Raw genomic sequence first — 22,827 nt, 5'->3', positions numbered from 1 at the left:
CGTCGTTCCATTAAGATGTTCACACGCATCAAGCAATAAGACCATCGTCGTCAATCAATCCCTCTTGACTCCAATTCAATGTAGGAAAAAGCAACGTATGCCATTCGACTATGAGTCTTCTTCATGTCTACGATCGAACTAGATCTGGATTTCGGCGTTGTGTTATGGCCGTCTCGTGATCGCCATTCAGTTGTAGTATTTGGGAAACAGCTCATGGCGAATAATCAATTTCTTGTTTCAAACATCAATAAAACGATCGGCTAAAATAACAGGCAAATGTTTAACTTTGTCGGCCTTTAGTCACGAAATCAATTGTTGTTTTTTTTTTGTGTTGTGCTTTTATTACGAAAAGAGCTATTTGATAATAAAAGCGTGGTGCTGGAAATCGTGAATCGAGCAACTCCCCGCCTATGGCTCTTCATGTTTTTTTTTATAGAGGCGGATATTTCACGAGGCAATTCATTAGGGCTCTATGCCCCGTACCGATGGCTCGTTAAAATCAAAAGAGAAGCGTTAAGTGGTGTGCCAAAGCTTGCCGGTTCGATTCTCATATGACCGGTGTGAGTTTTTTTTGTTGTTGTTGTTGTTTTCGATCGACCCATCTTTAATATCAAGCCAAGGCAATCGGCGATGGTAAGAAAGAATATGATTGTCTGCACGGACTTATCTTCGTGATTCAAACATAAGTATGGTTCCAACGACTGGTCACGATGAAAGGTATAGAACATACAGCCTTTCAGCCAGACGTCTAATGTGTGTTATACGTCTACAGATCTCAACTTTGCCAGTGGAAAGCCATAAGTATATGGAGGAAGAACCTACTCCTGGTGCAGCGGAAACAACGACGTTTGAAAAAACAATCACGGTAGATTTAGATCGTCGCAAAATGTGTGGCGTTGCGTTCTCACTGTTTTGCGTCGCTCTGTGATTGTTTCTGCTTTCGCATGAAAAGAAAAAAACAAAAAAACAGAAACGCTAACCTATAAGATGACCCCATGGCCAGAAAACTCACGACCATCTGGCTGCGTGGCTCCATCAGTTGAAAAACAATGTAACCCACGATGACGGAGGTAAAGAAAGAAATCCATCGAACGAGTCAAAATGTTGGTGCACACAGGCAGGCATTAGTGCGGACGAGGTGAGCCGTTTCTCGCGAGGTTGATATGCCATGCAAAGTGTGAGATTCTCTCACGAGCCGATTCACAGAATGTGACCCTCAGGTAGTAATCCTCTGTCTAGTGTATCCATATTTTTGTTGTTATTATGAAAAAAAAAAAAAAAAAAAAAAAAAAAAGGGCATCGGGCGGGAAAAACGCCGGGGGAACGCAGGGGGCTTCGGTGCTCATTTAAAGTTCGGTGGGAGATTCAAAAGGTCACTTGTTGTGTATAGACTCTCCCAGCCGCTTGCGTCTTGTGTCTTTTTTTTTTTTTTTTTTCGAGTGTTTAGTGACCTCTTCAACCTCTTTTCTCTCTTTTTTGCCTGAGCGTTTCCGAAAACGGAACGTGCGTCCTTGTCTACGAATGTGTGTGGAGAGTACAGATTCTAGACGTGTGTGTGTGTGTGTGTGTATACAATCGGAGTCGAGAAAACGACCCAAACCGGCGATTATGTTTCTCATCTGTTCCCGAAAAGTCGAGACCGCGAGCGTCTTTAATGGAAGAGTTCTTCTAGTGTACGCGTTGACCTCTTGAGAACGAGCCACAGGTCGGGCGCATGGTTTGATTGTGTGTTTCAGCCCATTCATGTCCTGTCTCTCTCTCTCACTTCTGAGAATGTGAGAGTACATCAAAGAATGGGCCAAGGGACTCGAGCAGTACACACACACACACAAAAAAAAGAAACAACTGGGAAAGATATGGAGAGGGAGAGAGAGAGCTGAGAGCTGACCCCTCTCACCATCATTGAATGGAAGACGTGAACTTTTCTGCTGGCTGAGCTGGCGGCTATTCCTGTGTATCTTTCACGGCTACTCCTTGATTTCGTGACCACTAAACGCTGCGAGGTAATCACCGACGGCGCCCCCAATGTTCTCTCTTTTTGTAGTTGTTGTTTCGAGGCTACGACTCACGCGGCTCAGGCCACCTTAGGCGAAGTCGTGGAAACCAAAGGAAAAAAAAAAAAAGGGCCCACAAACTTCCCATCGTCGCTCGTCACCCGTCACCTTTACCTTGTCGACTCATTTCATTCACGACTCGGTCATCATTTCTCTTCGCTACCCTCTCTGTTTCTCTCTATCTCTCCATCTCGTCTCTTTCTTCCCATTCATTACTATAAATAGTAAGGAGTCTCATTTTCTTTCCTCCCACCGCTTCCACGCCGGGTTTTCTATTGCTCTCCTCGACTTCTTTTTTTTTTTTTTTTGCCTTCGCCGTCGTGTAGTCTCGTTCCCAGAACCTCGCCACTATTATAACAATGCAAACAAGCCATTCTTGCCCATCTCTATTATATATCTTGTTTGGTTAATGAGCAGAAGCAAAAACGGAAACCATTTGAAGAGATTTAGCTCGCCAAGATGACAATGGGAAATCTCTTTCGTCTACCCTTCCTCCCCACCCCCTCTTCTTTTCCCGCGCTCTATGATGTTGTCCAGGTGATGTCGAAAGAGGAGGAGAAGAAAACACGCCGAGATGGTTATACTTTATCAACGGAGACCCTTTTCTTTTTTTTTTTTTTTACTTCTAAAGTACCGCGCACAGCAGCCTCTCATTAAATCGTGAATTATAAGTTAGGGTCCTTCTTTTTCTAGGTTGATATTGCACATTAAAGAAGCCAGCGTGTAATTGACTTTTGTCGACTTTCTCTCTAAATTCGCTATGGCCCAATTTGGTTTTTTTTTTTTGCAGCCTGATGATGGAAACACGCTCGCATGTAACGAGGCCTCTTAAAAATAAAAATAGAAATAAAATGATATTTAAAAAATATATATATGTATTCTTTTTCCATCGCCAATCGGACGTTTAACACCCGCATCCGGGTCAGCAATCATAGGATTAAAAATAACTATTTAAAATCGACTGACAATAAACGCGAAAAAGAATTGCATTCAAGCTTCGGTCATTATTTTTTTTTTTTTTTTTATATACAGTATATACAGAAAAAGGGAAATGATTGATGGGTTTCGATGAGAACTAATTGGAGAACAACGTATCGGATAAGAGGAATGCACATTTTTTTCACTGGCCAACGACGATACAAGGAGTAAAAACAGGGAAGACGCGGAGTGAGTTTACCGCATGCCCCATACGCACCGTGAAGTAGAGATGTACCGGCATATACAGCGGGGGTTGTCTCTTTCCCATATTTCCCGCTGATCATGGGCCATATAGTCGACCAAAGAGCAAAAAGAGGTTGGCCCTGGCCGTTTGCCGGGAATCGTCCATCATTTATGAAATGATTGCCTCTCTTCTCAAACATCGCTATGATAGAATACGCGTATGAGAAAAGAACACCGCACTGCTATCACAGCCGACTCGCCTCTCCCATCTCTGTTTCTCTTTCTTCCTTCATCTTGTAATCTCTCGTCCCTTATTTTTGGGTTTCTGGTATTTAAATAAAGCCACGATTGGCCGGCAAAAAAAAAAAAAAAGATTTCGATCTTTCTCTCTGTGTTTCATTCTTTCCTATTCTTTTTTTTTTTTTTTTTGTCTTCTGTAATTACAGAGGATACGGTCGAAGAAGATAGAAAAGAAAAAGAGAAAGGGGAGGCCAACATAAGAGGAAAGGGTATATTGTATTCCGTATAGAAGATGGCAATGCGTGCATAATTATAGATCAGGAATAGTTTCATGACGTTGTTTTACAAAGTTTTCCTGAAGAAGAATATAAAGAAAAAAAAAAACTCAGTAACAAGGAATTGTCTGCCATCCAAACGTGCGGGTGATATTTCAAAATGCTTCGTCTAACTCTTGAATGACCGCTACGTAAAGATTAAGGAACCTTGTTATTAATCTGACCATTGTTTCATTGTTTTTCATCTCATGCGTTTATATCACATGTCAGATTCCATAAATAAAAATCTGCATTTATGTGACGTACTTGTCTCTGGCGGGGAAATGAAACCTCCCATTCTCAGCTGATGGATTGACTGATGATGTTTGTTCTTTCTTTTAGTGTTACGCTGCTTGGCTGTTGGTCAGATAAAATTTGGCTAATGATCACGTTTGCAAGACATACCAAATACTGTGTCTCTGTGAAGGTTCCCTGGAACTCTATCTAGGTACTCATTTCTTGGCTACGGAGGATAGTCAAGGAAACTTGTCATTCCATATCAGAATGATCATCAAAAACATTGAACGAAGATCATTCATTCCGCACGTTTACATGTAATGCTAATTGTCAAGTAGGAATGGCGATACTTGAGTAACCGAATCACCTTAGATGGTTCGGATAGGCAAAAGAATAATAGCACATATGCTTTTTAAAATATCGTGCTAGCGCTAGTTTGAAGTATCCAACCGAAGGGAACGGTCTGTCACGGCTATCTACTCATCGAACACACCTTTCGGACAATAACAACTTAAGAAAAAAAAAAAAAAAAAGGGGAAAAGAAAGGAAGAAAAAAAAAAGAAGAAATCCATAACAGCGTATAGTACACAATAACGGATTTCTTTGTGCCAGCCCCTCTTTTGGAGCGAGCGCCCTCAACGTCGGATCGCATTACCTGCCGATGATAACGACACGCCGATTTGTGTAGGTCACAGTCTCAGACACTGGCGAGGAGATGATCCATCACTGTCGGCTCGTTAAAGAGCGAGCGCGGATCTCTGGAACATTAGTGCGATGATGTCACCTGTTGTTGCGATGTGGGCGCCGTGCAGTATACCCAGTCATTCCGCGGGATACAACAATTTCCATCAAGCAGTAATGTTAGATGCTATCACCTTCTTCAGTTCTTCACCTTCGTTGCATTCTTCTCTCACTACAAGAAGCTACGATTATATTTTCTTGGCTTTCTCCTTATTTCCTTTTATTTTTTTTTTAGCTATCCTTGGATGTAAGTACAATTATCGAATGACCAATAACAACTCCTCCCAAACGCGTTATTCGGTTTCACCACTTCTGAAAAGCCCTGGCCATGTTCAGTCACGCTCAAACTCCCGTTTTCTTTTCTTTAATAATTAACCGATAGCTTTCGAAAATCTGTGCACCTTACTGTTGGGAAAACAAGAAAACGTTGTGCAAACATTCTCCAAAACTGTTCAGTCCTGGAGAAAACACGGACAAGTGAATTCCTCAGTTGTTTGCCTCTAGGTAGTCGATCGCTATGAAACATTTTGAAGCTATTGAAAAAAACTCATTTCCTTATGTGGTTCTTCGCCTACAAATGTAATTTTTAAACTTCCCGGTCTATCTGTGGTATCGCTGATATTAGGGACGTCCTCTGATTGTTTTTTTTTTGTTTTTTTTTCATTAAATTTTTTTTTTATTCGATTCCCCCATTTTTCATAGGAGGAGAAATAAAAACTCTGACAGATGTATGAACAACACCCATGTTGTACGCCCCTGACTGGGCTCTTCTGCCGCAATCTTGACCTTAATTGATACCTGAACGGCTGAGCCCGCCAGTTAACAGCGTTGCACAATGCGAGACAAAAAAAAAATATCTTTCGTTTCCTTCCACAACATTTCGAGTCCGTTATATTTGTGTTTTTTTGTTTAAATGATGCTGCTGGTCGTCCTTCAGTAGATTGGGAAAACTCGTAACTAACCCAAACGATGGCTATTTTCTTTTCTTATCCTATCCATTTTTTTTTCTATCTATCTAATGTAAATAAATTTTATTTATTAAAAAAAAAAATGGGCAGCAGAGAGGTGAAGAAGAGACGCCGTATTCAGACTGGGGCCTAATGCCTTTCCCAATTCGAGTATTGGAATCCTCAACGTCAATATTGTAAACAGCGTACAAGTATACAATGTAGGCAACAATGCGCTACGTGTTACACAGGCTGAATACATATATGTATGCATTACGACGAGTGTCTAAAAGTATAAGAAAGAGAAGGCACACGGGGGACCCTTTGGCCTCGCCATCGCGAGGGGGGCCCCGCCGACAATGCAGGAATGTCTTGACCCAAGAATTTCCACCACACGCCTTTTTATTCTTCTTCTGCGCACACAAAAAAAGGTTCCTCCAACTTTGACCTCATGTCTTCCTTATTCGATTCTTCTCGTAGATCAGGTGCCTACCTCCGCCTCTTCCAGCAATTTCTTCCAGTCTTGACTGGATATCCTCCTACTATACTCCACCACTTTAGCCAGCCAGGCCTATCGACATCATTCCTCTGCCGTCACAGGTGGTGAATGGGGATTTCTCCATCGGCACCGTGTACGCGTTCCACCGTTTCTCCAACCGCAGCCCTATCCAAGTGTATTTGGAGTGCAGCTTCAGTACTGTATCTATGGCCAGTGGGATGGAGCATCTCGCTTTTTTTTACACTGCGCCCATGTGTGTACGCCACGTCCAAATAGCGGAGATACTCCATCGGCGATAAGGCCGAGCATTCCTGGCATCATTGCTCACCAGGTTCCACACACAAGAAACATGTGAAATCAGAGGGGGAAAAAAAAGAATGAAATATTCATAAACCAGTTCTCTTTTCCCTCTTTTTTTTTCTGTCTCGTCCACCGTCACATCCCTCAACTTGGTCCGATACACATCCGCTGCCTCGTGTGGATCCTGCTGCGTTTTTGTTATGCAAGACCACCAGTGGTTCATTCTAGGGCTGGACAAGGATCTTTACTGCTGTCTCTCGCCAGTTCCATGCCCAGTTCTAATACATTTTTTTCCCTCCCCCCCAAAAATGAATTGTTTGGTTTTTCTGCAATAACAGTTTAGATTTAAATAGTTGACGTCGCCCCACCCGAATTAATGATACGCGCCAGGTTAGAACTGAATGGAATAACAACAATAAACTGAAGTAGGGAAAAAAAACAAAAAACAAAAAGAACATTGCGTACGGCGTGATTAAGAGTACGAAATACTGGTTTTCCTCGCACTGTCACCAACAAAAGCTGAGATCAAACAGGGAATCCCGACGTGGCACAAAGACTCGGATAAATGAAAGCACGGCCGTGTGTAATCAAAGAAGTTTTCTCATTAAAATCATTGTTTTTTAGGGTCGCAATGACAGCCGTTCGTCTCCTCAATGCTCTCGTTTTTCCTTTTTTTTTTCCCCTCTTTTATTGACACCGCCGACTTGGTGAGTGCCCATGGAAACTAAACGAAAAGACAAGAGAGAGAGGCCCTCGCCTTACGGCTGATAGTACTGACAGTTCGATAATGATGGCGTAGTCAAAACGGAGAGCCTAAAAAGTCTTGCTCTGTTCTGTGTAGCCGACGTCGTCGTTTGCTAGCTGTCAAAACAAAGCGAAAAAAAATAAAAAAGAAGAAAACCTTCCTTCAGAACCGTCAGTGCGCCTTTTCTTTCGCCCTGTCCTCCTGTTTTTCGGCCGATGTTTGTGATGTTATAATTAGTGATCGCGTTTCACTGCGGCGCTCATCAGCTTACCTCGTGTACCGTGCTTAACCCCTCCCACCTTCCCCGCCTTTTATGATCGCTGATTTTCACCATAGACCTACTGTTTTTACGCGTAAGATCTATTCACCCCTTTTCCAAGCTGCCATCAGAGCCTGCTGATTAGAGTCACAATTAGCAGCCGCCTTCATCTCACACTCTCGCAAGTACTAATTCAAATGACAGGCTGAAATCTAGGGCAATACGCAGACGGAGTACTTGTAGTTTTGAATACATCAAATTTGTCCGGCTGTCAGATCGAAGATTGTACTACTTTATTCAGAGAAATTCTTTTTACCTTGATAATGCCAAACGTGGTTGGGATTTTCAACAGTGACAGTTACGTACCGGTGTACAAGTTCTAGAAAAAGCGATCATTCGATTTGATGATCGCAACCGTGTCATCGCTCGTGAAGCCAAATAGGGAAGAAAAGAACGAGAATAGCTAAAGACGTGACTTCCCACAACTTTGCCACCACCAACGCGCTTCTAAAAAAAAAAAAAAAAAAAAAAAAAAAGGAAATCAACGTCTAGCGCACGTGAGGGCCTCCCTCCCCTCCCCGAACGCGCGCTGTCCGAAATCGAATGAACATTCCCCTGGACAATAAGGCATTAAGCAAACGTGCATATAATGTACGTATAAATGTACCGATGGATGTTTGACATTCCTACCGATGAAATGCCATGAAGATCTTTTGCTGTCTGAAATGGCTCGGCATATTGACCATTTGCAGTCGTCGTCATCATGATTCGAGGTGTGTGGCATGTCCGTGAAGGATGGGAACCTAGTGGCAGTAGATGGCAAGGTTTTTTTTTTTTTTTTTCTTCTATGTGTCGCAGCAGGATTATATATAGATTTATCATCCAAATAAGTCGCGCGGACTAGCCTGAGCTGCCCACGTTCTCCAAGGTGGCAGCATCGACATTCCTTGTGACTGTTGCGCGCGGCGGGGTTTTTTTTTTTTTGAAAAATATTTTTATTATTTTTTTTTTTCCTCCTGTGTGATCGTCTCTCGAATCTCTTCTAGTTTTCTTTTTTTTTTTTTTTAAGTGGCGGGGACATTCTGTATCGTTAGACACAGTTCCAAAACCTCCCACTTTCCATCGTCCCTGTGTTTCTCTTGCCTTTCTGCCAACCACCTCCCTCCTCATCGCTGTTCTCTCTTCCGCACACACACACATATAGACACATACACGTTGGTCGTGGATATCGTGACACGAATCTCCGCCAAAGTGGAGAGACAGACAGAGAGAGAGAGAGGTTCCTCTTTTTTTCTTTTTTTTTTAATGTTCTCTTTCCTCTTCGCCATCGAAGAAGCTCACGTTGCCGGTTCAGAGAGCGCCATCGTTCTGGGCCACCGAGTTTCACCTCCCTCCTTTCAACCTTCTTTTTTTTTTTTTTCTCTCTTTCAAACTGGATATTTCGTGTGGTAGTGTGTAGTGCCGCAGTGTACCAGACCATCGCCCACTTCTCTCGCGTGATGTGCGGCCCGGCTCAAACAATAGAGCACCTTCTTCCCGTCCCTCCCGCTCCGAAACGAAACAAAAGATCCACAAACGAACGAAACGACGTCGCTTGGCCTTTTTCCCCATTTTACGAATAACCGAAGTAAATGTGAAGGGAAAAAAAAAAATTATAATAATAATGCAGGTTATAGTAAAGTAAAAGATTGAAAGAAAGAAAAAAAAAAAGAAGAAAGCAAAGTGTGTAAATGCATTTATTAATTTTTTTTTTCTTCTTTTCAACAGAGAATGTTTCCCGCCCCGGAAAGGGTTGGGTGTCAACCATCTTCTTTCCATTCATAGTTAGTCTTACATCACTTTTTTCGGATTAGGAATTGTAAAAAAAAAAAAAAAAAAAAAAAAGAAATGGAAAGAGGAAGGTCAACAATTCTCACTTTGCTCGTACAGTCAAAGGGTCTATGCGAATAAAAGCAAAAATGTTGTTTGAAAAGAACGAAAATACTGCTGAAAAAGAAAAAAGGTGTCCACATGAACACATGACATGACAACAACCAATACACACCGTACACGAAAAGCGGCTATATCGCTTAATAGCTAGAGCCAAGGAAATGCGAGCCAGACCTCATATCGATAGAGAAAGAGCAAAAAAAAAAAAAAAAAAAAAAAAAAAAGACGACGGGGCTCGATGCCACTTGGCATGTCTCGTGTATTGTGTCCTGAAGGAAACTGCATTGCATGACGGAACTCATTCGCTGTCGACATTCGTAAAAAAAGAAAACAATCTTTGGACGAGGCGTGTGTGTGCAACGTGGCATAGAGAGGAGAATAATGGGCCAAGACTTTGAAAAAAAAAAAAAAAAAAGGACGCTGAAAGTGGTGGACACCGTGAAGAGGACGTCGACTATTACGGTGGCCCACCTTTCGTATTCAACTTGTAAAAAGGATCATTAAAAATAATAAATAAATATATGGAAGGGCGCGTTTCAACTAGGAAATAAAAGCTCTCTTTTCTGACGGAGGCGGAAGAGATACCCATTTGTAGCGAAAGAATGGACACTTGCAATGGAGAAGGCGTGTGCCGCAGCACTTTGTCAATCCGGTACAACCACACCTGTTACACAAGTTACACCTTTTCTTTTACAACCACCTCTTTTCATAAGTTCTACCTCATCTACCGTCAAGGGAAGGAAAAAAAAAAAAAAAAAAAAAAAAAAAATTTAAGAAAACAACAACCATCACACATACAGTACGTCTTCAGTTGACGGAATCTCTCGTTTTTCCTGCAGAACAACCTCCCCGTGACTTCCTTATTCTTTTGCGTCCCCTCTTGTTTCGTTTTGTTTTGTTTCCTAATGCACAACCCAATGTGCCATTATGTTGGGAAACGATGTCAAGCGTAACCGTCAAATGACGCAAATGGCGATCTGAAAAACTGAAGGGTCTCAATTCATCGTCTTCCTGTCAAAATCGTTCACTCTTCAACGAGCGTCGCCGCTAACGATTACCAGTTACGAAAGCTCTTCATAATGCGACTTTTCTTCCCCATCCAAACGACCGAATCGGCCCCAACGATTGTTCAATGCTGCCGAAATACTGTACTTTTACCTGTACCGTTTCGAGTATTCTTTGTGTTTTATTGACAGGTACAGTAGAGTCAATATTTTGATACCGAAGTTCTATTAAATTAGTTGTTGATTTGACGCCAACGGTTCGAAAGCCTAGGTGTCAATTTAACGAAGCCGAACGAATCAATGGTGACGTGTTGGATCACGGCGAATTCAATAGACAACAGTCAACACTTGCGCAAATCACAATCGTTTTGTGCATTGAATTGTGAGAAAGAAAGAATTTAAATAAAACAGAAGGAAAGCAAAAATCGCGACCTCACAACTGCTAGTCATTGAGGTGCCCTCCCAGTCTATTGAAAAAGGGGCATCGCCTTGCGAAGAAGAAGAAGAGCCAACTGGATTTTTTTGAAATGTTTCAATAGAATGCAATCGGCTATTTCGGCGTTCACATTCCAAAAGGATTTTTAATTGCGTGAAGCATGATACACGACTTTTTTTTTTGGCGGGGAGAGTTAAAAAAAAAAATCAAACAGCTCAAAGTAGTAAATATTTCAATTGCTCGTTTACGTGTAGTACGCATTTATCACGGTCAAACGGATACAAATATTCGAAAGACCTACTAAATGAAGCAACACGAACTGAACATCATCTTTGAAAGAAAGAACGCAACAAAAAAAAAAAAAAAAAAATAATAATAATAAATAAAAATGAATGAAAGCCCCCAAAACTGATGGATGACCTCCAGGCCGACGTGCGCTATATAATTCCAACATCGCGCGCCGGACGTGCATGGATGTCATTGCACTTTCCTTTGGCTCTCCCTCACGGCGTTAGACTTATAGACATGTTTGTTCTTTATTCCAACCCGAAACATCCTCTCGTCTTTCTCCTTCTCTCCCAGGTGTGAGCGAGGTGATCAATAATTCGAGAAATGAGGGACAGGCCGGGAAAAAGGGGGGGGGGAGTGAGTAAGGAGGTGGAGGAGGAAAATATATTTAAAAAAAAAAGGGTTACCAGTTATGCTGGTGCACGTTTTCCAGCATAAACACGACGAGGCCTTGCTGGCGTGCGTCGTCTTGTTTTTCTCCGTCCAAATAACATAGACGCATACAAGACACTCTTCGAGAACAGAAAAAAACAAACGAGAGAAGGGTAAAGAAGAAAAAAATTTAAATGTGTCTATAGAATATGTTCATGAGAGCACATTGAATGGCACTGAAATTGAGAACAGGAAGGGAAGTTCATCTTGCTGAGGTGCGTAAACCCCGAATATCAACGTTATCAGTCTGCTGGAAGAACACAACCCTCTCACAGCTGCACGACTTCCGTTTACACACCTTTTTGCATCTACTAACGAAAGAAGGCAAACGTTGATTTTGTAGGGTGGAGGGCGTTTGGCAATGAGTGTGAATGCCTGTTGGAGTAGGTTTCAAACTATTGTTTTCTATTCTTATCATAGAGACAATTAGGAAGGCAACGAATGTGTGGCTTTTAACGTTGCGGCTAATCTGAAACCTGTATGCCACCTCTGTGCACTATTTAAAATAAAACTAATTCATTCTTTTGAAATAAAAAATGCACTAAAAAAATCGGATTATGAATTTAAACAAAGGATATGAGCGCGCAATCTCCGTGATTTTACTCTGTCGTGTTAACCTCCAGACATGTCGTAAACTGTCAAAATGAATCTAAAAATAAATTGTCGCTTTGTTGCAGACTAGCTACTCAGTAGCCACTAAAGAGACGACTATAGTAAAAAAAAATATGAAAATAACGTGGGAAACACAAATGCTGATGATAGAGTGGACTTTGCCTGCTGGACGTTGTTGAGTTGTAAAAGAGAAAAAAAAAATTGAAAAATGCCGCCACGCACATATACACAAACTACGTATACAATTACACACACGTATAGCGCAGCAAAGCAGAGGAGAAGAAGAAAATTGGGAAGAAAAAAAAAAAAAAAGAAAATGAGGAGACGAGATAAACTTTAGTGACCGCAACCAGTGGCCATCTGGTCCGCTTCGCTTAATGGTCCTCTTCCCTTATGGTGATCTCTTGACCCTTCTATGGAACACAATGTCATAGCGCAGTTTCTTTTTCTCTTTTTTTTTTTTTTTTTGTTTTATTTTAATTTCCCGTATCCACACGAAGAGAGAATATGGAAAATATTTTGTATTGAACGGCCGCAGGTCCGGGATGCCCAGGACAGCGTGACCGCTACGAAAGAAAAAAAAAAACGACGTCGTAATGAACGTGAGCGTGTCCTCCCTTTCTCTGTCTGGCCACCCTTTTCTTTTTTTGTTCTCCAAAGGAAAACGATGAGTCGAACGAAAGGCTTCGCCTGTCGTGACACATTCGCCACGGTCACTTCATGCTTTTTTTTTTGTGCTGTGCAAGCTGGAAGCGGCCGTATCTATTTTCTTTTCTTGTTTCGGTGTAGCACGGAATGACCAATGGTCGCATATAACCACTAATGACTTAGTGGGTCCACACCATAGGCGAAGGGGAGTCGAGTTCAAGGTTCTCATTTTCAAAAAAAACCCACAAACAATCTCAGACTCGACACAGGCATGAAGAGAAAACGTGCATAACCCACGCATAGCGAGCGATTCTCTCTCGCTGGCAGTCTGGCTCAAGAACACACAAAAAAGAAAAAAACGATGCTGGTGGTCAACGGTTTTTTGGTTAGAGCTCTTCTTTTTTCTGCCTCTCGGCTTCACTTGCCTATCTCCTGGCTCGCTTGTTTCCACGTAAACAGAAAGATTGGTTCATTATCATATTAACTCGTAATGATGCATTGTTTCGCTGTTGTTGTTGTTTTCTCTCATTCCCGCTCTCTCGGTTCTTGATATAGAAACCAAAGCAAAAAGCGGTACCGCGTCTTGTCTATTCTATTATTTTTTTTTTTTTTTCTCTCTTTTTTCCATTCTTTTTGTAGTGCGTAAAATCTTGTGCGTTATACTTTTTTCCCACCTTCACAATAGCCGAGGAAAAAAGTCGAGTGGCCACATAGGATGTAATGTATCGTGATGTGCTCGCTGGCTGTGTTGTTTGGCTGGCGGATGAGACACGGCAAACTGAGGACTGGACAGCCATCAAAGAGCCACCCACGTCGGCCAGCGCATTACGCCATCTTAGATATTTATGATCTTGTTACTGACGCGGAGCCCGGGTTATTACGATGCGCGTGTACAACCCCTTTCTGGCCGTGAGGCTGCATCACTCATTCGTTTCCTTCTACTATATCCATTTTACATTACTTTTTTCTTCCCACATTCTCTTTTTTTCTTTCTTTTTATTTTTCTTATTTATTTTATTTTATTTTTTTCCTCTTTCTCTCTCTCTCGGCTGCTTATCTGTGGAGGCTATTTGTTATATCAAGTCGCTGGACGACGTAAGAACGTTGGCTTCCCACATCTCGATGACTGCAAGAGGAATTCGAACGTTTCGTCAACGGCGCTGTTGGCGCTCTGGCACGCGGGAAACCGAAATGTCTCTAATAAACCATAAAACATCAGCGAGGCGTCATGCTTCAGTATTTATTATCGCCTGCACAAGCAGAAAGATTGACCGAAGCGGAGACCTTTTTCATAGCAAATGAAGATAGCTGGTTATATTGCTATCTTAATTATTCGATTGAACGCACCGTTTCTTTATTTCTTTACAACCGAAAGAAGTGAAAAAAAAAAAAATGGACTTAACATTGAACACAATAAAATGAGTTATCTTCAAAGTTGAAAAAATTTTAATTTGATGTGAATTCAGAAATAGTCGTACAATAAGCAGTACTATCCAATTACGTAGTTACAAGCATAAGTTTGTTAAGGTGAGACTGCCGGGCCTGAGAATGAACCCATTTTGGAAGGTACATTGATTCGTTGTTGTTCGCAGTGTTGGATGTTTTCAGCTTAATTATCCTGGCGGCACAAACGGCTTCTCATTGCTGATTGAGCATACAAATTGTCCGTGACCATCAGTCTGTCTAATGTCAAAAAAACATAATCCGGTTTCAGTTGAATGTGCGGTGATTTAGCCATCTAGAAAGCCGCAAGTTGCTATACATTCAAAAGCGTCAAAGAACAAATGAAAAAGCAGACAAGTAAACTTCGTCATCCCGCTATCTTATCGAAAATCTGTCGTCGTCAAAGTGAAAAAAAAATAAAATAAAATAAAAAATTTGGCAACGAACTGAAAGCCAATAAACCAGTGAGTCAACTTCAGGGTCAATATGCTTTTTTTTTAACGTGATGCCGTTGGTTTTTGGATACGTTTCATCCATTGACGTGCCATAGACACCAGACAGCAGTTAAAAATCCCTTCATCCACATCTTTTGAGCTGTATACACGTTCCGCCCAGGCGATTTTCTATCATTCGGCATTCTGAATGCTGCACGGTAGTTTCAATAGATTTCTGCTTCGGTAGCAAATACCGGTCCCTCAAAAAAAAAATAAAATAAAATAAAATAAAATAAAATAAAATTAGAAATAAACATAAAAGTAAAAAAAAAAAAATTATCTGCCCTACCCCAACTATAGAACATCAGCCAAGCCTGTGTTACATCTTTTCAAGCGCCCCACGATTTCGTACTTCAGAGATGGTCACTGTGAACCACTATAGGTAAAAAGCGACACGAACGGTTGGCTCCTGATCAATTGAATAGAATTTCTTTTTTTTTTTTCTACCCCACCGTTTTTTCCCAAATCCCCTTGTCCCTTGCTTGTCGATGCGCCAATGTTTGAAAAGACTATCTAAGTAGTAGATGTTTTGAAGCCCCGTGTTTAGCGTTGAATTTCATGGTCGGTCGCACGAAGCGAAACTCTCTTCGATAGTTGTCTCTACGCTCTTCTCTGTATACAGGAAACAAGTATGTATGGTGATTCTAAAGCGGCATCGTCGAAATGATGCTCGTTTGGCCGCAGGAAGCCGTGTCGTTTGACCAGCAAAATGTCGAGCCATTTCTCACTAGCAATATGGAAAGATCTTTTATATTATTGGCTGTTCAAATCGACAAAAAATGCGGTCGTAAATAAATAATCAGAAGCGATTGATAACTATAGCTATTTTTCTTCCTCTGTTTCACATGCCAGTTCTTAACCGTTTCATTCCTTACTCTCACTGCTCTTGAAAGTGTACTTCCACGCGTTTGGCCATCGAAATTCGCTATGATTTATCCGCTTTCGATTATACGAGAGCAACCGCAACAGAACAATGAAACCTGGAAAATAAATCCAATATCTATGATGGAGACTGAGGAGACGGAAAAGAGAGACAAAGAAGGGGAAAAATAGTCAGAAGAAAGCTACTATGCCACTAATCTCCTGTGACCGCCAACGCAACACACGGACGACTGCTGTGTTATTGCCATTTTCGGAGAAAAAAAAGACGAACGCCGACGGAGAAAAGAAAAGAAGAAAAAAAACGATGTGTCCTAATGGTTGCGGTTGATTTCTTATCAGTTAACTTGAAATTTACCGACCCCGGTCCCCTGTAAATCAGAGATAACCAATCGCAACGGGCATCAAAACTTTGCAGTGGTTTGCTGGCGATGCGGTGAGCAACCGACTAAAAACCGCGCTATCGTCGGAAAATATCGGCACTGTCATAAACACGCGTGACGAAAAGGGAGGGGAAAAAAAGGGAACTGAATAGAGAAAAACGAAAGAAAAGATGCGCAAAATCGTTTCTTTAATTGTAAAACCAGCGCTAAACCATTGACGTTTTTTTTTTTTACTAGGCTGTTTGAAATCTGGTTATCATTTTAGGAAAGGACAGAAAAAAAAAGATGGAGAAACAATATAACATATCGATTTTAAAACGAATAGCTTACCGCCGTTTGCTTTTTTTTTTTTTTAAATCTTCACAAACAAGAAGGAAAAAAAAAAAATAATAATAATGCAACGGCTGCAAGCGTGTAATGTGATGTTCGCCATTTCAATTGGCTTTGTCAAAATGGAAAAAAAAGAAGATGTGTCAGCTGCTCGGGTCGGATCTTCACCCTCCCACATACCACTGGAATTGTTCGATAATGATGCCGCTCCCGCGAAAGACCTGCTATCGTGCCCGGGAATAGTAACTATGCAAATTAAATGTCTCTCCCTCTCTCACTCTCCCTTTCTCCATCTTTATCGTTTTCATCCCCTTGCTTTTAGTTATAGTTCGCCTAGGCGGCTGTTCAACTTGGTAATCATGGCAATGTTACAACGAGACTTTATAGATTGTTAGCTAGAAAAGACACCAAGGAAACAAACTCAACCAGTAGTAATCACTACGTACCAGTCAATACCGTACATGTCTGTGCACAGAACAAAAATAAAAAATAAAAAGTAATTTGGTTTGGACATGTCATAGTAATCAAGTGACATTTCCGCTAACTTGCAACAGCGGTCGCCCGGTCGTCTCGCCCAGCCACACCACTGTTGCTCTAGATCTGTGGTTGTACGTATATATATGTATTTTTTTTTTACTCAGATAGAAATAGTCAAGAAAAACTAAAAAAGAAAAAACATCTTATCAGAGCGGTCCCACTTGGTCAAGATGTCAACACTGACATGTTTGCATGATTATCACATTGGTCGTTCCGTACCGCCAACCGCCAACCACCAACCAGCATTTGTAGGTTTCCTTCGTATGTTTGCTTTTTTTTTCGAGTAAAATTTCCAAATCTGAGACACACAACTTGTTCCACTTCCTGCCTACGTAAACGAGAAACATAATAGCGTGTCGCTATACAAGTTTGTTTTTGTTTTTGTTTTTTGAAGTCTTGCTTCTCACAGCTTTCACAGCCCTTTTGAGTTGATGATTGTTAGCAATACGACGCTTGCGTCTTCGTTGATTCGGTTAATGTCAAATATTTCGATCACTTCGGACACACTGCCATATGGGCTAGTGAAATAATCACGAGTTGCGTAACTTTTGACCCAATTGATGAATGTTAAACGTACGTTGGCAGACGTCTAGGACTCGACCTAGCAGCTGTTGGACACATGTGTCTTCCCTTTCTTTCACCCCTCAACTCCCCTGGTCTCCGGACAGAGGAAAAAGAAGAAAGAGAAAAAAAAAATGCACCCATTAGATCATTCGGTTTACCCAATCTGTGGATATTTCTATCAATGTGGACAGGGAATAAGGGCATAGTTTTTTAGCAAAATGGGTATGGGTTGTTCATTGGTCCACACCAGCGCGTTCACCAATGCTAATACCTCTTCATAATAATATCATCTTACTGCTGGTTAGCATCATGGACGAACATATCGTGGCGCTACTTCGGCAGCATTTTTTGGTTTTGTTGTTTTGAATGTGCTAACTGGAAATCAGCTGTAGGCTGGCAGTGCCAAACTGGTGGATCCAGATTGGGAAGCGTCGATGAACTCGTTTGTCGTTTGATCCCAACTTCAAATGTTTGAAGAAAAACCAGTCTTCAACTAGTATAGGCTTTATGTGACACGGAGTTTGTCTCTTTGGACAAGAACAAAAAAAAAAAAAAGGGACAAAAATCTGAAACACAGCCAGACGGGCGCCTCCAATCAGCGATAGTGGAATCTAAAGAGCTTCATTACCCCATTGCGAGTAATTGAAGCAGCGCTTGAGCAAAAAAGAAAGAGAGGCAACTACCGAAACATCAAGAAAAAAAGGAATCCCGTATACTCTTGGCCTTCCAAGCGTCGTACATTTATTACAGTGCAGTATTAGAGATTTCGCTTTGCTCTCTCGGTGTCCTCTACCACCAGTCACAACCATCGCCACCGCAATTCCGTAAGGCACCAAATGCAATCCAGTAACCCCCCCCCCCCCTTTTTTTTTCCCCGCTTTCTGGTGGCCATCACCCAGTCGAAAAAGGAGGAGGGTCGAAGAGGCAGTAGGTGGCTGTGGAATAAACAGTCCAACAAACAGTTGTACATAGATATATATATATATACAGCATACATTTAATACATGCCTAATACGTCTATATGGAGAGGAATAGTACACATAACATATCCCCATTTGCTATGAGAGAAAGAGAGAGATACAAGTCCTATCGATATAGGGCCTCTCGAACAATGGAGGCTATATAGCGGAACTGTTAGATATTGAGGGATAACGCCCAGATATTCTTTTCTGCGTGTGGATCTAGAAAAAAAGGAGAAAAGATATAAACACAAGAGGAGAGAGAGAAAAAAAAAAACTTCCGGACGGCATCCATCGCGGCCAATAAGCGGACCAATGAAGAATGAGTTACGAGCCAACATATCCCTCCTCCGTTCTCCACTCTCTTTTTTTTCTTTTGTGTGTGTGTGTGTCATTCCTCTGTGTGTCCACCCCGCGCTATTGCCTTATCTATATATATATATATATTAGAGATATAAAAACACAGAGAGTTATATATATATATACCTACATGTATTTTTGTGTATACAGTTGCCAAAATGGATCTTTCTCCTACATCTCGGTTAATATGAATAAGCGTATCAAAGCAAAGTCGTTCGTCACGGAGAAGAGAAACAACGACGAAAAAAATACAGGAGATGTTGGACGCTTCTACTATTAGTCAATGGCTTCATCCAACTGGCCGTGAAAAAAACAAAAGAGTGGGATTCAGATCGAATCTATTCATTGATTTGCTTTTTCATCGATAAGAAAGAACAAAATCTGGAGGTGTGAAGAAGCAAACCATTAGCACGTCAACCTTTTCCCAACTGAATTGGCAATAGAAAATAAGAAATTTGACGTCATCACCATCCGATTCGCTTGTGCTTTTACGAAGAGGGGGGTGGGGGGAGTTGACATAAGAATTGATTCAGGATACAAACTGGACTAGGCCATCAGGACTGTAAGCTCACTCGGCTGGTTATTGCCCTCTAATAATTCCCACCCTAGTGCCATGTTGTTGGTTTTTTTTTTATATATATTTTTTACTCCTCTATTTTTTTTTTTTTTTGTTCTTTTCTTTTCGGAGTTGTCGGTGGTGTTGGCGGCGTGGAGATCCTCATTTCATGTCCCCTAGGTCCCATCGTGGCCCCCTCTGCGACCTCTCATTTCCCTCATCTTCTCATTTTTTGTGTGTGTATGTGCGTTGCCCCCTACTTTTTTTTTTGTGTGTGTGTGTGTGTGCTCCACCCGTCTGCGTGGCCGTCCATAACTCCATATCTCATATACTATATATACAGTAATATGGAACCAGGAAAAAAAAAAAAAAACGACAGACAGTCAGAGGGGGGGGGGGGACGGGGGGTGCTGTCACGAGATTTGCTTCTTTCATCGCAACAATTGGACACGCCGCAGTATACTGAATGTCCTTTCGCTTCTCCGCTCGCTCCAGAAAGTCGGACGACGCCGTCGGACACTCATCCATCACTGGGTTATGCTGTAAACGCTCACCAGCCGATTGCTCTCTCTCTCTCTCTCTCTCTCTCTCTCTTTCGTGTTTTTTTTTTCTTTCTCTTATTCTCGCTCTTTCTCTCTTCCCCTCTCTCAGATAGCCTCTATTTATATAGATGATCATTCTCGTCCCTCCCATCGTCAGCAATTTCATCTTGCTTAGATTTCGTCTCTCTTTTGATTTCAAGGGTTGTCCACGTCAAAAAACGACATTTCAACTTTGTTTCTTAACCGATGGAGTAGGCGCATTCGAGCCGCCACCCAAATTCTTCAGTGTACAACAGACACAGTCAAAAAAAAAAAAAAAAAAAAAAAAAAAAAAATAAGATAAACACAAAGAAAGAAAAAGAAAAGAAAAAAGGTGAGACGAAAGAGAAGAATTAATTGAATTTCGGTTTTCCCTTGTTTATTTCTATTTGTCTTTCCCCAATGTTCTCATTGTACGAACCTGCCTGCTGGGTAGGGGAGGATGCAGGAACGTGATACTGTACAAAAAAGAAAAGGAACTGATATCAATCAGGTAGCCCTAAAGCTCAGAACGAAAGGCATCCGTGACGTGGAACGCGATTCCGCAATAGGACTCTCGCTCGTCAATAAACGCCAGAATCGCCATCTTATTGGATAGAAGGCGACCACAAGACTCGAACCCCTTAAAGCAAAAAAAAAAAAAATAAAATAGTCAATAAAAAAAAGAGAGAGAGCAAATAAAATAACGTAACAAGGAAACAAGCAAAAAAAAAATAAATAAATAAACAAGAATAATAATAAGAAAATCAAACGGAAAAATCAGAACAGTACACAAGATACAGTGGTATGTGTGTTACCGTATCTTGGCTCCCCCAGACACAAAAACTCACTTTCCATATTGTCACAAAAACGATGACAAGGAGATATATAAACGCTTCGTACTGGTTTGTATAGACGCATATTTTTTTATTTTTTTTTTTTTTCCCTCTCCTCTATACACTTCCAGCGGACGCGTACGGTAAAATGTCGATGGGTATCGCATCCCGCTGTGGCGAAATAATGCTGACCTCTCGGTATTGGACTGATCGGCGCTTGCCACGTCCCTCAAGTTTAGGTGGACTGCACGTGTATGTACATAACGCTGTTGTATTTTTTTTTTTGTGTGTGTGTGTGTTCCTCTGTTGCTTGCCCTCGTTCCATGCCCAAAACAACAGCGAAGGGACACACGGTGAACTGTTTAGATGTATGTATGCCCTTATGTTTGGAGCTGAACAGGCGAACAGCGTTCGAGCAAAACCATCTATTCAAATTTGGATGAATCAGTCAATAGGATAGACGCAAGTTCTGGCATCAAGTGGATTCCTCACCGTAGAAAAGTCGAAATAAAAAAACAATATGGGATGAAGGAGAGAGGGAGAGCGGAATCGAAAAAAAAAAATATACTATATATTCGGTACGATGGAAAAAGACGTTGGTACCTGGAATCTGATGAATTGTGACTTTCCCAGAAATAACTGATGACGTATCGATCATTGGAAACGACAACGTAAAATCAACGAGGTCGACATTTTTTTGTTTTGCGTTTGCCAGGCGTTTGCCAGGCGTTTGCCAGGCGTTTACTTTGGTAAACGATGACAAGTCATAGAAAAACAAAAACAAAAAACAAATGGAGAGAGACGAGGAAAAATGAAGGCACAGAAAATGAAGGGCGAGGACAGAGGAAATAAAAGTCCGGACAAATTGCTTGTCTACGCTACCGGTAGAAATGAGTATTAACGCTTAAAAAAAAAAAAAAAAAATATCCAAACAGCTTGTAGAAGATGGCGCGACTGCCACTTAAATTATACAACAGTCGGTCGTGTTCGAACGTTGAAACCAACTATGCTAATAGATTCCCGCGGCTGCATTCCTCCGCAGATAATCAAGGCAGCCGGACCGACATTCTACGTATTCATCGTGTGGGTTAACAGTCAAATGAAACCTCTCGGAAAGATGGAGGATGGTCGAATTCCACTATTATTGAAAGCACCGAAGACACCACAGTTCACATGATGCAACATCTGTAGACAGCGGACATCTTCACATGCGTTTCTTCTTTGTTTTCAATTCTTCCCTCTGATGGCCTGCGTTTCTCATAATCCCCATCTCTCCCTGAAAAAAATGCGAAGGTTTGGATTGTTTGGAAAGAAACATTGGAAGGAAAAATAAATAAATAAGAGAATAACAATGGGAGAAACGGAGACGGCATCCATCACGTTGGGCCCTCATTTGCATCGAATCCATTTCACTCTTCGATCGTCGTTTTCATAATCAAGAGACTATAGTCACATTTAAGCGAGTGTATAGAGCAAGAAGCCGATTGTTTGAAGGACCAGAAACAAAACTCTATTCATCTGGACAGGGGAAGAGGAGAAGAAATGTGGGAAAAGAACGAAACCCACGCGGATGACCCTGATGCGCTCAATAAAACGCGCAATAGTAAAACAAATCGAATCGTGCCGAATTGACTGCCGTCCTTCGGTCGATTTCCAAGTGGCATTGAATCGAAAAAAAAAAAAAAAAAAAAAAAAAACGCGGAAAAAAAAAATGGATAGGCACTGGAAGAGAAATGAGAAGATAGAGAACCAAAACGAGAGAAATCTCGCATATGGTTTGTGGTCGATATGATTGATTGTTCTTTCCCAGCTCATCTTTAATGGATATTTCGCTGGGCGCACCGGGGCAATGTCAAAACACGGAGGTAAAAGGAAAACAGAAAATGCCATGCAAAAGAGCATGGGAGAATAAAAGTACAAAAAAAAAAAAAAAGAAAAAGAAAAAACCGGTCACCCTATTCGTCAACGAGAAGTCATGAAAGGCCAAGAGTAACATTATTTCGATCCCAATTGCTTTTTAACGTGAATCTTTGACGAGGCAAAATGCAACGATTCAATCTACCTTCGACAGACAACCCTA

The sequence above is a fragment of the Daphnia carinata genome, chromosome 1, assembly GCF_022539665.2.
Source record: "Daphnia carinata strain CSIRO-1 chromosome 1, CSIRO_AGI_Dcar_HiC_V3, whole genome shotgun sequence".
Lineage (NCBI taxonomy): Eukaryota > Metazoa > Arthropoda > Branchiopoda > Diplostraca > Daphniidae > Daphnia > Daphnia carinata.
This window is presented reverse-complemented; position numbering follows the sequence as displayed.